The sequence below is a fragment of the Amblyraja radiata genome, chromosome 21 (genome assembly GCF_010909765.2).
Source record: "Amblyraja radiata isolate CabotCenter1 chromosome 21, sAmbRad1.1.pri, whole genome shotgun sequence".
In the NCBI taxonomy this organism is placed as follows: Eukaryota; Metazoa; Chordata; class Chondrichthyes; order Rajiformes; family Rajidae; genus Amblyraja; species Amblyraja radiata.
In genome coordinates, this window is record NC_045976.1 from 38,019,951 (window position 1) to 38,034,048 (window position 14,098).

The 14,098-nt window shown below is 46.1% G+C and overlaps 1 long non-coding RNA gene across 1 annotated transcript in view; it reads left to right on the forward strand.

The window, feature by feature from the left end:
* Nucleotides 1-13,490: 13,490 nt before the first annotated feature.
* LOC116985358 overlaps nucleotides 13,491-14,098 on the forward strand; it is a 163,583-nt gene continuing 162,975 nt past the window's right edge. The window contains exon 1 of the long non-coding RNA XR_004415253.1: nucleotides 13,491-13,548. This is a non-coding gene — a long non-coding RNA (uncharacterized LOC116985358). The remainder of the gene's footprint in view (nucleotides 13,549-14,098) is intronic.

Below are 14,098 nucleotides of genomic sequence, written 5' to 3' on the forward strand. Positions count from 1 at the left end.
AGCATGAACGAGTTGGGCCGAAGGGCCAGTTTCTGTGCTGGCTGACTAATCGGCAGCCATCTTCCTTTTTTGGTCAGTGTAAGAAGGAACTGCAAATGCTGGTTTACACTGAGTACAGACACAAAAAGCTGGAGTAGCTCAGCAGGACAGGCAACATCTCATCTCCGGAGAGAATGAATGGGTGACGTTTTGGGTCGAGACCCGTCCTCAGTCTGAAGAAGGGTAAGGGTCTCGATCCGAAACGTCACCCATTCCTTCTCTCCAGAGATGAGATGGTGCCTGTCCCGCTGAGCTACTCCAGCTTTTTGTGTCTACTTTTTTTTGTTCTATGTCCCTGGAGAGGTTCCTCATGATCAGAGCACCTTTTGGTGAAGTGACTGGTAATGTTTTGATGCAAGCGAGGGTTGTTGTAGTTGGTTAAAATTGTATAATTCAATGTTCATACTGTTGGCATGGAAACTGCCCAAGCGAAATACGAGGTGCTGTCCCTCCAGTTTGCGTGTGGCTTCCCTCTGGCAGTGGAGGAGGCCCAGGACGGAATGGACAGCATGGGAATGGGAAGGGGAGTTAAAATGGTTATCCGTCGTGAGATCTAGCAGGCCTTGGCGGACAGAGTGCAAATGTTCGTCGAAACTGTCACAGAGTCTACGCAAGTTCTCGCCGATGTACATGTTAAGCTGCACTTTCAGGAATAAATGGGTGAAATTGTTTACTGACGTGAAGTGCAGGGGAATGACACTGTTGCTTGAGATAAGTATGTAGAAAGTCTTCAGCAGGACATCCGTCACTTCAAGCCAGTGGAAACCTCAAGACTTGCTTTAAGAATGGAACTTGGGAGAAAAGTGAGATGCTGCAATATCTACTCTGGTCACAAGAGGGGGGTCTTTGTCAGCTGGCTCACTGCTGGCCTCCAGTGGTAAAATACTGCCACTGCAATCGCGTTAATTATGGCACAACATTATTGTTGTGAATCTGAGCACCCACTCGCATGCATAATAACCAGCATGTCTGCTTTTATTTACCTCTTTGTTCTATTGAGATTATCTCCTTAATACATTGTCCTGGAAGATATTGGCATTTGGTTACAATAACATGGATATTTGTAAGGCAGAGATGGATAGATTCTTAGACACAAAATGCTGGAGTAATTCAGCGGGACAGGCAGCATCAGTCTGAAGAAGGGTCTTGACCCGAAACGTCACCCATTCCTTCTCCCCAGAGATCCTGCCTGACCCGCCGAGTTACTCCAGCATTTTGTTGCAATCTTCGGTGTAAACCAGCATCTGCAGTTCCTTCCTACACATAGATAGATTCTTGATTAGTACGGGTGTCGGGTTATGGGGAGAAAGCAGGAGAATGGGGTTAGGAAGGAGAGATCGATCAGCCATGATTGAATGGCGGAGCAGATGTGTTGGGCCGAATGGCCTGATTTTGCTCCTATCACTTATGAACATATTCTTGTTTCCAACAATGGAAAAGAGGAATAGTCAAAAAAATGGTACAAAGTGCTGGAGTAACTCAGCGGGTCAGGCAGCATCTCTGGGGAACGTGGATAGGTACAAAGTGCTGGAGTAACTCAACGGGTCAGGCAGCATCTCTGGAGAACGTGGATAGGTACAAAGTGCTGGAGTAACTCAACGGGTCAGGCAGCATCTCTGGAGAACGTGGATAGGTACAAAGTGATGGAATAACTCAGCGGGTCAGGCAGCATCTCCGGGGAACGTGGAGCGGTGACATTTTGAGTCTACACTGAGGAATTGTATTTGGCAGCTATGAACCATGACTTTGAGGCACTGTTTCACAAGTCCACAGCTTGGAGGCTGGGACAGGAGATGAGTTGAACCCAAGGTGCAGTCAGCTTGTATTTCTGCAGAGGATTTGGTGCATTTTTGTCTGTGGGACAATGCTTGGAAATGGGTGTTGATGCGCTGCAGGGCGGCAGGCTGTGAAATGCACATGGATTGGTGCTAATCCTGCAGTGGTGTTGCAATAGCTTCTTGACATCAGCAACTAAATAAGGCTTTTGGATTGGCATGCAGCGAGCAGAGGGGTCATGTGCAGGCAGAGGCAATTAATTTAACTTGGGGGTCAACAGTGTTTTATTGTCATGTACGTCTGCAAATGGGACAATGAAATTCTTTCTTGCAGCAGCACGACAGATATCTAAACATAGTTAGGATGTTGAAGGAAACCGAAGATGTTGGAAAAAAATACATGGGGAGAAGGTACAAACTCCGTACAGGCAGCACCCGTAGTCGGGATCGAACCCAATGCTGTAAGGCAGCAACTCTACCGCTGCTTCACCAGCAGAGGGGAGATAACTGGAAGATGTGGGAATGGGATAAACATGGCAAGTGATAGGTGGACACGGGGGGGGGTGTTATTTGCAGATGGGTGAGTGAAGGCCAGAGACCAAGAGGAGTCAACGGTTTGGAATATTATTTTTCTGCTGTACGGCTTCTAATGGCATATGAAGACTTGCAATGGTAGTTCAAGAAAGAACTGCAGATGCTGGAAAAATCGAAGGTAGACAAAAAAGCTGGGGAAACTCAGCGGGTGAGGCAGCAGCTATGGAGCGAAGGAATAGGTGACGTTTTGGATCACCCACCTCACTCGCTGAGATTCTCCAGCTTTTTTTGTCTACCTGCAATGGTAGTTCAGCAATTCTCCAAATATTCTCCACTGTACAAATAGCAAAAAAGTATTTAGCTGGAAGGTGTGGGAGAAAGAAGCCAAAGTGAGCTTAACCTTGTGGAATAAGCGGCAGTGTTTTTTGAGTGTAGTATCTCCATTTCTCAATTTACTTGAAGGACAGATTGAAAAAAAAAGTCTTAAAACTCCAATGGAAAACATTTACCTACTAAATTAATCAGAATTGGCTTTAGTACAGCGATACAAGGCCAAGAAATTTTATTTGAATGCTATTTTGTCCTCCTCCCTTTTCGCTGGATGTAAACACATCTCTCTGCGGCTTTTTCTTTCTTGTTCAGGTTGATGGAAACCTGTTTCAATTGTGGGTAAAATTCATCAAACAGTGAGTGGCCTTGAGAGGCGAGGAGTTAATGAGACCTTGGTCAGAAAATTATCACAACAGACAAATTGGAGTGAACAAAGAATTGAAGTGGTTTCTGCTGGTGATTTGCTTAAACAGCTAAAGACGAGAGTTAACTTTAAGTATCCTCCTCCATGCAACAGACCCTTCCCTGAACACTGGGCTAAACTTGCACCTATCCCTCCCATCCCGTTCCCCCCCGACACCAACATTCATTCTCCTTCCCTCAGCTTGGGCGGCACGGTGGCGCAGTGCCTGAGACCCTGGTTTGATCCTGACCACGGGTGCTGACTGTGCAAAGCTTGTACGTTCTCCCTGTGACTGCGTGGGTTTTCTCTGGGTGCCCCGGTTTCCTCCCACATTCTGAAGACGTGCGGGTTTGTAGGCTAATTGGCTTTGGCAAAATTGTTCCTGGTGAGCGGCATGGGGTGAACGCTGGTCTGTGCGGGCCCAAAGGCCTGTTTCCCTGCCGTGTCTCTATAAAGTCTAAAAAGTTTCGAAACTGCACAATTTGCCTCCCGTAAATCCTCCAGCTTCACAATTTGCAACTCTCTCGTGCACGTGTGTGTGTCCCCTACCATTTGGCTATTCAACTCCCCCTCTTTTCACCAGTGTTCGCCCAAGATGTGCCATGCTTTGTCCTGCTTCTCTCCTTACCAGCTCTCTTTCTCTCCCACCCCTGCTTGCTCTCAGTCGCGACCCAAAACGGCACCTATTAATGTCCACCAAGGATGCCGCCTGACCCCGCTGAGATACTCCAGCATTTTGTGTCTGTGCCAGTTGTCGGGGTGAGATTGTTCAGATTTCACTTAATGAAGCTGAAGTGCAAACGCCCTGAAGCATATTATGAATCGGGGAAGGTTATGCTACTTCAGACTTAATTGTCCCTTTCAAAGTGAGCTGGAAGTTTGATCTCTTATCGGCTTTTGAATCACAGTTTGTGCAGTGAAAGATCCAGGTGGGTTTGTGATTCTAGAGCAAGTGCCTTCTCTCGTAACCACATTGAATCCAACACGGATCGCTACTCACCACTGGTATGTTTACGAGTGTGCATTGGCACCCCCTTTTGGAGACTCTGCCTCTCATTATACAACTCGTGTTGTATAACACGTTGGCGAGGCTGCATTTAGAGTATTATGTTCAGTTCTGGGCATCTTATTGTAGGAAAAATGTTGTCGAGCTGGAAAGGGTACAGAGAAGATTTACAAGGATGTTGCCAGGACTCGAGGGTCTGTAGGGAGAGGTTGGCCAGGCTGGGACTCTATTCCCTAGAGCGCAGGAGGATGAGGGGTGATCTTATAGAGGTGTACAAAATCATGAGAGGAATTGATCGGGTACATGCACAGTCTCTTGCTCTGAGAAGGGGAATCGAGGACCAGAGGACATAGGTTTAAGGTGAAGGGCCAAAGATTTAACAGGAACTTGAGGGGTAACGTTTTCACACAGAGGGTGGTGGGCGTATGGAACAAGCTGCCAGAGGAGGTAGTTGAGGCTGGGACTATCCCATCGTTTTAGAAACATTTGGACCGGTACATGGATAGGACAGGTTTGGAGGGATATGGACCAAACCTACTAGGCAGGTGGGACTAGTGTACCTGGGTCGTGTGGGCAGGTTGTGCCGAAGGGCCTGTGTCCATACTATCACTCAATGACTCTATAATATCACTCAATGACTCTAATATTGTGAGAATTTTAATGGGTGACCAGCCTCTGGAGCCATGGAGTGTTTTTGAAAGTGGGGGGGGGGCTGAGCGATCACTGATCACCGGTCTTGGGGGTACCAGGCGATGGAGTGGAGGGTGTGGGAGGGGTACGGTAGGGACCTTTCGATATTTGATGTATTAAAATCATGTTTTAGTGCATTGTAGAAGTATGATTTTTTTTGGTTTGAAGTATTTTTAAGGGCCTTACATGAGAGATAGGAGCAGGTGATTATTAATTTTGTTATTGCTCGATCTCCAAAAACTGGGGGATAATAATACAGGCCATTAGCCATATCAATTTCACCACTCGTGGCGCTATTATTTTTGTGGCCGTGTTGAACTCTTGGTCCCGCGCATGACGTTCCATCTCCACCTCCAGCTCCAGCTATCTCTCTGTCGGTGTGAATTATGGATTCCAAAATGACGAAATAGGGCTTGGGCAGCCCGCGCCAGCAGCGTGGCTATGATTGCGTACGTGCATGCACAACACGACGTATCTGGTACTCGTACACTGCGCGCGTTGACTATAGGCTACGCATTATGAAACGTGTCTAACCAAAAAAGTGGGTGGGGGGGTTCTGCAGCCCATGAGCCATGGATTTCATCAAGTACAGGTGATCGCTCGGTTATGGATGAGTTCCTTGTAAACGGGTTATATTGTGATCATGTGGCTTTCTTTCCCCTGTATCTTCCCCTTTAATGTGAATCCACTTAATCTATGTAAACGTCAAGAAGTGAGAATTGCAGTGTGGAAAAGGGCTGATTTTGTGTTGATTTTCAATTTTCCATATAAATAAGGTTTTGGGTCGGGATCCTCCCTCAGACTGGTTGTGGGGGGAGAAAGTTGGATGAGGGGAGGGGTAGGGCAAGGTCTGGCAGGTGATAATTTGAACGAGGTGAGCGGAATGCTGGCAGGTTCTGACGGTCAAAATGGTGGACAAAGGTTAAACGACAGGTGTGAGATAAAAGGATGAAAGCGTTGTGAATAGTGAAGCTGGAGGCAGGAATGGAGAAGGAGGGGAGAGCTAGATGCGAGTTCGGGTGGGGCGTAAGGAAGGTGGGGGGGGGGGAGAATGAAGGGCGAGTGGCAGAATTTTCAAGTCACAAAATGGGAGAGTTGCGTGTTCATACAGTTGGGATTTTATATATATAGTGTGTTTGTTTATGTCTTAATAGCATCTGCCAGCTGGTCTCTGATAACTTGGCTGTCTACCTTGTTCCAACTGTGGGGGAGGAGAGAGAATGTTTTGAGCCAGTAACTTTGCATAGGATGTAAAGTGAGCTGTTCTCAAAAAGACATTTGCTTGGGGATCCAATGGCAAGGACTTGCTGACCGACAGTTCCTGACACCACCATCTTGTAGAAACCAGGAACTGCAGGTGTTGTGTTAGAAAATATAACATGCACAGTGTTGGAGTAACTCAGTGGGACGGGCAGCATCTCTGAGGAACGTGGACAGGGTGATTTTCAGATCGGGACCCTTTAGACCCACCACTTCCTTGTGTTGTTGGCCATATGCCAGTATCCTGGAGAACGTTAGATTTGTCAGCCTGGTGCGGTATCCTTTGTCCCATCCTGTCCATACCGACCCAGTTGTTGTTCTGGGCTAGAGTCATTTACCTGCATTTGGCCCATATCTCAACCTTTCCTGTCCCTGCATCTTTCAGTGAAGGCAAGTTCTTGTGTAACCAAGGACAGACAACACCGTGCTGGAGTAACTGGGCGCGTCAAGCAGCATCCCTGGAGAAAAAGGATGGGTGTCATTTCTGATCAGGACCATTCCTCAGACTATCTTCAGAGTCTGAAGAAGGGTCCTGACCCGAGACGTCGCCCATCCTTTATCTCCAGAGATGCTGTCTGACCCGCTGAGTTACTCCAGCACTACTTGTCTCTCTTTTGGTATCAACCATTGCCTGCTTTGTTTCTACTCTTGCCTGACCAGCGATTGCTTCATGGAAAAGCAACCTTTAGCCAACTGTGGAAAAATGTCTTGCAGTCATCTAACTTCTCCTCGCTTTGACGTCGAAACGTCTCCGCAATCCAGAAACTTGCTTAAAGTTCCCTGTCACAGACTTGCACGTGTTAACAATCCCATTAAGTTGACTGAACCCTTTTTTTATTGAGACGTTAGCTGGAAAAACACAGCCGCTAAATGTGCCACGGTGCTGCTTAAAACACAAACCCCTTGGATCAATGTTCTGCTATGTGATAGTGCCTGCCGTCAGGATTGAACCCGGGTCTCTGGCCGTGTACGGCATCGACTCGAAACACAAACCCCTTTATCAAGCAGTGTACATTTTCGATTCTGATTAAAACAACCTCGTCCTTTGCAGTTCCCTTGAATTCACCCACGATAATCCATGTTTAATATGGATGGCGATAGAGAATTGGCAATTAACTGTTTGTCGTGCAGACTATTTTGTAATAATGCAAGATGATGTGGGAAGGACTGGTATGGGATGGGGAAGCAGAGATACAGTAAAAACTACGGACAGAAGGAAATATGCAAAATGCTTGGTGCAAATCTTATCGGCTTCCAAATGATCTTATATCGCTTGGTGTATGGGAATATTAATATTTATAAGAAAGACTCAGGAAATTGTGGTGTTCAATTGAGTTAACCATCTGCAAACAAAACAAAATGTTTTTCCTGGGGTGTGCATTGTTTGACCCTTTCTCTGGGTTTCTGCTGTTGAAAGATGTGGAACTCTGAAGTTTTAATTCCAGATATAGAAACATAGAAAATGGGTGCAGGAGTAGGCCATTCGGCCCTTCGAGCCTGCACCGTCATTCAATATGATCATGGCTGATCATTCAACTCAGTTTCCCGTACCTGCCTTCTCTCCATACCCCATGATCCCTTTAGCCACAAGGGCCACATCTAACTCCCTCTTAAATATAGCCAATGAACTGGCCTCAACTACCTTCTGTGGCAGAGAATTCCAGAGATTCACCACTCTCTGTGTGAAAAATGTTTTTCCATCTCGGTCCTAACGGATTTCCCCTTTATCCTTAAACTGTGACCCCCTTGTCCTGGACTGGATAGTCGCAGTGTTTGGTTTGAGGCCCAGCGCAGAAGATGTTGACATTAAGGCAGGACTCGGTTTTTCTGGTCAAGATACCAAGAACAATCTTTTGTGTAGGAAGGAACTGCACTGAAGATAGACACAACATGCTGCAGTAACTTGGCATCTCTGGAGAGAAGGAATAGGTGACGTTTCAGGTCGAGACCCTTCTTCTTTGCCTAGTTTTCTTCACAGATTGGGTGCCGTGTGGCCTCCATTTCCAGAATATCTCCAAGCATAAGGTCATTAGTGATAGGAGCAGAATTAGGCCATTCGGCCCATCAAGTGTACTCTTGACATTCAATCAAGGCCAATCTATCTCTCCCTCCTAACCCCATTCTCCTGCCTTCTCCCTATAACCCCTGACATCCGTACTAATCAAGAATCTATCTTCTCTGCCTTAAATATATCCATTGACTTCCTCCCCAGCCTTCTGTGGCAATGAATTCCACCGATTCACCATCCTCTGAATAAAGAAATTCCTCGTCATCGTCTTCCTAAAGGAACGTCCTTTAATTCTGAGGCTGTGACCTTTAGTCCTAGAATCTCCCACTAGTGGAAACATCCTCTCCACATCCACTTTAACCAATCCTTTCGCTATTCGGGAAGTCTCAATTGAGGGGACCCCTCATCCTTCTAAGCTCCAGCGAGGACAGTCCCAGTGCTGACATGCGCTCATCATATGTTAACCCACTCATTCCTTGGATCACATTCATCGCCATCGCTGTTGGGACTCTGGGCGAAATGCTGTCGAAAGTTGAAGAGGGTAACTGAGCAGCTGTTGGCAGCTTTTGTTACCTCTTTTTTTCATCATGGCTTCAAGGAGAAGGGTGGGAGTGTGTTGAAATGTGAAAGATAAATAGCTTGCGCTTGCAAGAAGAGGTGGCCAAAAATTCCCCATTCAAAATAACAGATGTGGAGAACAAGGCATCAAATCACTGTTCTGTTTCCAACGTCTTTAACTTTGCCTGAGGTCATGGTGTAAAATTATACAGGTGATGGTTTGAAAACTTAATTGCAAGTGTGCCCCCTTGTTTATTTGTTGTGTGAGAGGGATGGAGGGAAATCTGTGTCATAAACTCTACAATAAATATGGATCATTGATACTAGGTTTTGATTTCATAGCAGCATAGAGATACAGTGTAGAAACAGGCCCTTGATCTACACTAACCATCAACCATCCATTTGCACTAATCCTATACTAGTTTAGTTAAGAGATGCACAGAAACGGGCTTCAGCCCACCCAGTCTCCACCGACCAGCAGTCCCTGCACAGTAACACTAGTTGGGGGACAATTTTACATGTATGCCAAGCAAATTAACTTGCATGGTCACGGTGGCGCAGCGGCAGAGTTGCTGCCTTTCAGCGAATGCAGCGCCAAAGACTCCAGTTCGATCCTGACTACGGGTGCTGTCCGTACGGAGTTTGTACGTTCTCCCCGTGACCAGCGTGGGTTTTCTCGGAGATCTTCGGTTTCCTCCCACACTCAAAAGACGTACAGGTTTGTAGCTTAATTGGCTTGGTAAATGTAAAAAAATGTCCCTAGTGGGTGTGGGATGGCGTTAATGTGCGGGGATCGCTAGTCGGCGCGGACCCGGTGGGCCGAAGGGCCTGTTTCCGCGCTGTATCTCTAAACTAAACAAACCTGTCCATCTTTGGAGCCTGGGCGGAAACCGGAGATACCAGAGAAAACCCACGCAGGTCACGGGGAGAACGTACAAACTCCGTACAGACAGCACCCGTGGTCAGGATCGAACTGGGGTCTCTGGCGCTGTGAGGCAGCGACTCTACCTCTGCGCAACCCTGCCGCCCACTTCGCACTGATTCGCACTAATTTAACCCGACTTTATTCTAAGCAGTGGAGCCTTCACCACCTCCAGTTTAAATTCCATTTGGAATATTTTGGAGGACCAAGAAACCAAGAGCCAATTTACAGAGGCCGATTAAATTGCAGATCCTTGGGATGTACGGAGGAAACTCATGATACCCCAGAGAGAACGTGCAAACTCCATACGAACTGTGCCCACTTTTCTCAATCTCTTCCCATTTATAGTATCATTCATCGCACCTCCCTACCCCCCCCAAATACATTAGCTTATACTTGTCCAGATTAAATTCCATTTACCACTTCTGTCCAACAAGTCGGACCATCTGTATCTTGACGTTGAGAGCTCTATTTCGTGCTGTCACCCACGCAGGCAATTGTTGCATTCACAACTGCTTGCAATCACTGTGGCTTTGGCATTGCTTGCAGCGGTTTTGTTTAGTGTCGCGTGCTCTGAGGTACAGTGGAAAAGCTTCAGTTGCGTGCTAACCACTTCCTATGGTGTAGGGTCTCGACCTGAAACGTCGCCCGTTTCTTCTCTCCAAAGATGCTGCCTGTCCCACTGAGTTACGCCAGCATTTTGTGTCAACCACTTCCTATTGTTGCCTGCTGCTGAGAAGCTGGTGTGTTTGGAGGATGTGGACTGCTGCTTTGGGATGATCAGGTGTGTACCATTGAAGAATTAAAATGGCAAGAGGTGACGTCTTCGATTGTGAGACCTTTTGATCCTTTCTGTCCTGAGGAGGTGTCGACCCTGAGTGTACAGGAAGAAAAATGCTTGGGATGTGGTTGACAAAGACCATCTGTGGTCTTATTGAATGGCACTGGGGGCCACAGTGGCTGTATGATCCCAGCATCTCCTTGGGAGAAGTTCCAACAAAGGATTGCTCTAGTTCTGAAGACTGACTCGCCATCACATCCACCTTTAGCAATCGAGGATAGTGAATAAAAGGCAGCTTTTGCTGAGAAGCAGTAAACGTTGAATGAATTCTAACTTGGGCCACGGTGGCGCAGCAATAGAGTTGCTGCCTTCCAGTGCCAGAGACCCGTGTTCGATCCTGACTACGGGTGCTGTTTGTACTTTCTTCCCGTGACCTGTGTGGGTTTTTTCCAGGTGCTCTGGTTTCCCCTCTTACTGGAAAGAAGTACAGGTTTGTAGGCTAATTGACTCCGGTAAAAATTGTAAATTTGTCCCTGGTGTGTAGGATAATACTAGTGTTGGTGGGTAGGCACGGACTCGGTGGGCCGAAGGGCCTGTCTCCGCGCTTTATCTCTAAACTAAACCATAATTTCTATCATTTTTGTTCGGAGGCAGAATTCTCTGTAATTTTGGATCTGGCTTGGGAAGCAAAGAACCTGGTGTGCCCTTCTCTCCACTAGTACAAACAGTGACCGTTTGTGTTGATCGCAATCTGGTTTGTCCTTTCTAAATTGTTTTCTAGGGATCAAGCACTTGCCCAGAATGCGTAATGTGAAATTCTGCCGTAATGATTTAAAGACAGTATTTGATGAGAGCCTTATGGGCCTATCCCACTTTGTTTTGTTTTTTGTTTTTTTTTGTTTTTTGGGGGACTACAGGCGACTGCCGCAAAATTTTCAACATGTCGGGAAAATGTCGGCGAAAGTGTCGACAAATTTTGCTGTCGTAGGTTGACGTAGATGTGTCATAGGTTGCTGTAGGTGCTGTCGTAGGTGAATTCCATTACAACTAGTCCCTGGCAGTCGCCAAAGTGGGACAGGCCCTTAAGAGTATGACCGCTTGTGTAAAGTTGGTTTGTGCTCTCCGCCATGGAACAATGCAGCACTAACTGGCCCTTCAGCCCATTTGAGACCGTTAAATACCATTGCTTATGTAAATCCGCGCCGACCAGCGATCCCTGCACATTAACACTATCACACGCACACACACACACGCACACGCACACGCACACGCACACCTCGTGTTATCTCTCAATGCCTCTTTCATTATGCTTTCAAAACTGTGCCTGAACTTGATGATAATTTTGCCCTTTTTGACTTGAGAGTTAGGAGTAGAAGTAGGCCATGGAGTCCCTCGAGCCGATCTTAACATTCAGTAAGATCGCTAGCCTCGAGCGCCTTGTAACTTTTTTTGTAGTTTTTCTGTCCTTGTGATGCATCTACCTTGGTTCATTGGGTCAGGATTGTAATCTATTACCCTTGCCATCCACCAGTCCTGCAGGGCCTGCCCAGGGCATGGACGTAATGGGAAGGGCGCGCTGTTGCTGCAACTTCCAGATAGCCTTGTACAGGTCGCTTCCATGAAGGTTGCATGCGTCAAAAGCAAACAATAGGACGTTCCGATAGGAAGGAGATGAGGTATTTCTTTAGTCAGGGGTTGGTGAATCTGAGGAATTCATAGTCACAGATGGCTGTGGAGGCTGCCAATGGATATTTTTAAGGTAGAGATTGACAGATTCTTGATTAGTACGGGTGTCGGGGGCTATGGAGAGAATGGGGTTGAGAGGAAAAGGTAGTTTGGCCATGATTGAATGGCGGAGTTGGCTTGATGGGCCGAATGGCCTAATTCTGCTTCAATCACGTCTGAACAAATATTTTGCGTAGTTTGTCTGGGGTTAGTTCAGTGTGATGTTATGGTGTCAAGTCTGCTAATTCTATCGTGATATCTTTTTTGTTTCTGAACTGGCTGAAAATTATTGCTTGGTGGTTAGCTATTTTGAGTCATACGGTGTGGAAACAGGCCCTTCAGCCCAACTTGCCCATGCTGACCAACATGCTCCAACTATACTAGTCCAACCTGCCTGCCCATATCCCTCTAAACCTATCCTGTCCATATACCTGTCTAAATGTTTTCCAATTGTTGTGATAGTACCTGCTTCTACGTTTTCTGCCAGCTCATTCCTTACACCTACCACCCTTTGTGTGTTTAAAACAAAAAGAAAAAAAAGTTCCCCCTCGGGTTTCCATTCAATTTATCTTCCATCGCCTCCAGCTCTGACCTCTGGTTCTCTGTTTACCCCTACTCAGCATCCACCCTATTTATTCTTCTCGCAATATGATACACCTTTAAGATCGCCCCTTAACCTCCTGTGCTCCAAGGACTAAAGTCCTAGCCTGCTCAACCTCTCGCTGTAGCTCAGTCCATCGTGTCTTGGCAACATCCTCGTAAAACTTCTCTGCACCTTCTCCAGTTTGACAGCATCTTTTCTCTAACGGGGTGAACGAAACTGACAAACCTGTTTGGCCACTGAGTCTGTTGCATGTTACAAGGTTGTCTGACGTTTTACTTGCGCAGTGAATGCTGACAATTCTGCACATAATCAGGAGGCCCCATGAGATTTTTTGTCCCCTACGCTATTGAAGGTAAACATTGTATCCTTGATCTTCACTGATTTGAGGTGGAGGGTGACCGATGGAAGATGTCTTGTTGGTTGGACACATTGGAATTTGAGTTGTCTTGTCTCTTGGAAGTGTACTTATTGATCTGAACCAATGTACCATGCTTCAAGATTCAAGAGAGTTTATTGTCATTTGTCCCAGATAGGACAATGAAATTCTTCATTGTAAAACACCTTTATTGAGGAAATAGGGAGGTGTTCTACTAAAATGATCAAAATGCTTTTATCCCAGGTCCTTGCCGAATTACAAGAGGTTGGGAGGACCTCCATTTGGTTAGTTCTACGGTTTCCTCAATTGAGGGAAGACTGTTAAAGTTTAGGATTCTAAACCCAATTCTCTCAGCTCGATCAGTACGTGTTTCAGGACTTGACTGACTTCCGCCATGAGGAACCTGATACAAACCCAACAGAACGGATGCATGGTTGTCTTCCTCAATCTAAAATCTATATTTCTTATTTTTTTTCCATAGCTCCAAATATGGCTTTGACAGATCTGGAGGGACGCATATTCTGAAGCCTTGCTGAGGTGGGTGTGGTTCCTTCTGTCAATACTTTAGAAGGATAATTTTTAGGGTCTAGAGTGTTGCACTTCGGATTGTGTATTTCTGTGCACCAAATATGTGTATTAATGTGCATTAAAGTGTCTGGTTGAATTTCCTCATGATTCCACAATCTTGTGTCAATTAACAGAGACTACATTAGAAGAGGTGTTGAATATATGAATATGATCGGTGATTTGTATCACAAGGGCATAATCGCTTTGACATTTTCCCCAAAGTGAAACGCTTGAAACTTCAGAGCATGAATTAGCCATCAAGTTATTGATGAGGTTGTGTATCCTGAAGTTGTTTGAGGCAGAGTCGACTATGATATTCGAAAGGAAACTAAAAATTGACAAACAAATATCTGGTGATTATAATCGAAAATAAATGAATGAGACTATGCCCTGGTCTTGTTGTTGAGTTTCACGTGTGTGTGTGCGCGTGCGTGCGTGTGTGTGTGTGTCTCTCTGTGTGTGTGTGTGTGTGTGTGTGTGTGTCTCTGTGTGTGTGTGTCTCTGTGTGTGTGTGTCTGTG